The sequence below is a fragment of the Pinus tabuliformis genome, chromosome 5_2 (genome assembly GCF_031772625.1).
Source record: "Pinus tabuliformis cultivar Carrire ecotype Pingquan chromosome 5_2, CPIR1, whole genome shotgun sequence".
NCBI classification, from domain to species: Eukaryota; Viridiplantae; Streptophyta; class Pinopsida; order Pinales; family Pinaceae; genus Pinus; species Pinus tabuliformis.
This window is the reverse complement of record NC_142306.1, coordinates 591,861,134-591,864,842: the sequence shown is the minus strand read 5'-3', so window position 1 is coordinate 591,864,842 and position 3,709 is coordinate 591,861,134. Positions and strand designations below refer to the sequence as shown.

Genomic DNA, 3,709 nt, shown 5'->3' with positions numbered 1-3,709 from the left:
CATGATTTTTTGAAACAATTGTAGATCAATCCGCTACTAATATTTACCTGAATTAGTTCGATGTAGGTTTGTCTGCAACTGTAATATAACTAGATTAATGAGTTTTGGAGTACACACTTGATATCGATTTTGAGAGTATGCCAAAATGTTGAACTCCTTATGATAGAGATTTTAAAATATGCTTTGTATTTGATTGTTGTCTAGATTCTAAATTGTTACCGGTTTGTTTCTCATCTATTTCACAGGCATAGATAAATTGTGGTTTATGGAAGTGAATATTATTAAGGCAGAGGTATTCAACAGACTCTAGTTGTAAGAATCCTTGTGGAAAAACTTTGGAAGTTGTAGAATTGGGTATTTTTCCAAAATAAATTTTCGAAGAATATTTGCAAGATATTTTCCCACGCTACACAACTAAAACTTATAGTTTGTGGTTCAGTTTGTTGAACCACAATTGTAACAACTTCATCAACGAGTTAGCATGTTTTTTGGTTGGTTGCAATATCCCAAAATATATTCTTTATCTTCCTAAGGAGGTGATAAACACTCCAATGGGTGCCTTATTATATAAGTTTTCGATTCATTGAATTCACATCATAGAATAGTTGGTGTTTGTAACTTTGTACATAAGTAGACAAATGGTATATTTTCCTGTCCATTATAACATTTCCAAGCATTTGTCTTTCAAATGAGATGATTATGCCTAAATGGATTTTATGATACGAGGTTACTTTCTTCTCACTTGATTTTATTAGTGAAGCAGTGCCAATCATACAACAATTAGAGACCACTTTAAGATATGGAGGGGTTCCTCAAGCCCCTCATTTAGGATCTTCCTCAGCTACCCCTATTGTTGTAGAGCAGTGTGAAACATCAAGTCTTTCAAATAATCAAGGAAAAGAAGAATCGAAAATGCAAGAAGATGTAGACAGTGGCAATGAGAAGCCTTTGCTTGTGCATAGGAGCTTCACTCAATGAGCCTCTAACATAGCACATGCATTCATGGCATACTAAACAATACCCTTAATTTGACTACATATTGGAAAATACCTCTAAAAATCACTTTATTTAACCCCCTACCAATACTAACCCAATACACCTTCCCAATTTGAAAAGCCCCTACTTTCACTAGATATTGTAGGTATTCATTTTTTCATAAACATTTTTTATACCGCTTTATATTTATATCCCTTTATTTTCATTAATAGTGGTAAGTAGATTCTGCACCTAGAAAGAATAACCTAAATACTAAGTAGCTGAAAACTTGAAAGCTTTAATAAAAAGGAGGCAGATATAAGTTGGTTGATTTACAAATACATATTGTGGAAAATTTGAATGGAAAATACATAGATTTTAACTCTCAATTGCATCTATCTTCTATTGAATACTGAAAAAGATACACTACAACAATTCAAAATAAAACCTCGATAACCAAAAAAAGGCGTGCCTTTCATCTTGCTTATAGAATAGGAAGAGGAGAGAAAGTACAATGAGTATGGACATGTGAGACATCTTAGTTGGTTGGACTTTATCAAATCATAGCCCTAATTTGATCACCTAGTGCATCATAGTTTCATGCTAGGAGTACCAAGTATGTGTGTCTCCATAAAAGAATGAACCGGAGCATGCAATCATGCATCCCTTCCTTGAGATTTGTGTCCTTTACCTAATATGGGAATTTCTCATGTGTAAGTATTCTAATTGACTAAGAATATACAACCTCTTAGTAAGAATATATCATGCATACTAAAAATAACAAGATAAAAGCTCTAATAATAGAAAAACTCTATCCAAAATTGAAATTGCTAAATTTGAAACAACATCTAAACTAGAATTAATTGAAGGTCTGACATGCATGCTCGTAGCATGCATACACTCTTTTCCAGACAATATTCTATTTCACTATCTCCTATGGCATGCATGTTCCCTTTACCAATCAATAGTTTGTATCATTGTCTCCTTCACTTTCATTCAACCTATTCATCACTAATGTGAGGAAAGCGTGAAGGTTCCATACTTGTTGTCTTCTCTAGTGCCCCATCATTGGGATGATCACTAGCGTAGCAATAGGTAAAAAATGTTAACGCACACATTAGAAATAGATTATAGAGGTATTAGTAATGTGATGCATGTATGTTCTAGAGCAAGGCTGCTTGAGAGCGGGGGAAGAAGAAGGAAGCGAGAGTAGAAACAGGAAGTGGGAGTGGAAGCATGAGCGAGGAGTGACATTTTCAAAATCTCCCAGGTTGGGAGCGATTTTGGGAGTGAATTCTATATAATATATATTTTTATATTTATATATATATATATATATATATATATATATATATATATATATATATATATATATATATATATATATATATATATATATATATATGTCAACAAAAGCTTGTATAATGATGAATTTGTGATAAAAACATAAAAGCATGCATTAAACCATATAACATCATTCATCTACTATATATAACCTTCATCAACCATAGGTCCACAAATTACAAACTCTCATTTATATAGCATGTAAGGGTGCACATAACCAAAATAACATCAAGTGCAATCCATCTCTTAACCAAAAATACATCAACAAATAGGCTTTGGATGACCTCTAACATCCAAAAAACTCATGATACAATAAATACCTACATATCATCAAAATCATTGCCTATCTTGGGATCTTTGTCATTAACATCACCCTCTAAGCATTAACATAAGATAGAAAAAATGTAGCATGTTAAGGCTAGATTTCGTTTGAGTGACAGGTGCATTTTTAGTAGTGTCATGATAGAGGAGTTTGACAACCAATGTCACTATCATCAAGGCACATAGAGGGCTTGGTTCTCTTGATTAAATACGAGTCCCATACCGTAGTACATGAAAAAATCCAATGGAAACATTGTGATCCCCCCAATCCTGAAATCCTGAAAAACTAATAAGTCTGTTGGATTTTAAGTGAGATCTAAAATTCTACTTTCTCCATATGAAATCTAATGAGGTTAGAACCACTCTCAAACATCCTGAGTCATTTCATGGTAATGTTAAAAATTTAAGTAAAAGTGACATTCTCCTTTATCTTTCATTACCATGAATCACATGTCAATACTAGTGCCATAGGTTTGAATATTAGGCTAATGTAGACCAAATATCACCATAGTTTTTTCTTTCTCCCTCCCGCAATACTCTTGAACCTCTATTTCTCTAGCCCACTTGTTTTTTACCTCTCTGTGGCAAATGTATTGTATAAACAATACCTTATAATACACATATTGCTATACAACATATAAAAGCCCTTTACCCCCTTATTATATGCTCAATATATTATTTCATTTTTTCCTCATTTCTTATCCCCCAATATGAATGCACGTGATATGGTATTGCTTTTTTAGTGAAACCCCCATGTACTTGTGACTACTGAAGACAACTCTGCAATTATGCCTATTGTTGGACTTAGGAAGTTGATGTGTTAGGTTCCAACCTTAACCCCTTTATTTATGTAATAAGCCCAAGGGGCCTAGTCAGAGTCATAGTCATAGTTAGTTAGTTGAGTCAATAAAGCCTGTAAGTGGTTATCTGCATTAATAATAATTGTAAGTGGTTGACCTACATTATAGAAAAGGGACCACAATTAGTTATAAACGGGACATAGTTAATAAATAAATTGGTTAACCTGTTTTATGTAAGGGACCACTAGTGGTTAGGGTTTTGGATGTCA

General features: G+C 33.2%; 1 pseudogene; it reads left to right on the top strand.

Moving 5' to 3' along the window:
* Positions 1 to 255: 255 nt before the first annotated feature.
* On the top strand, positions 256 to 978 carry LOC149160376 (uncharacterized; annotated as a pseudogene).
* The last annotated feature ends 2,731 nt before the right edge of the window (positions 979 to 3,709 follow it).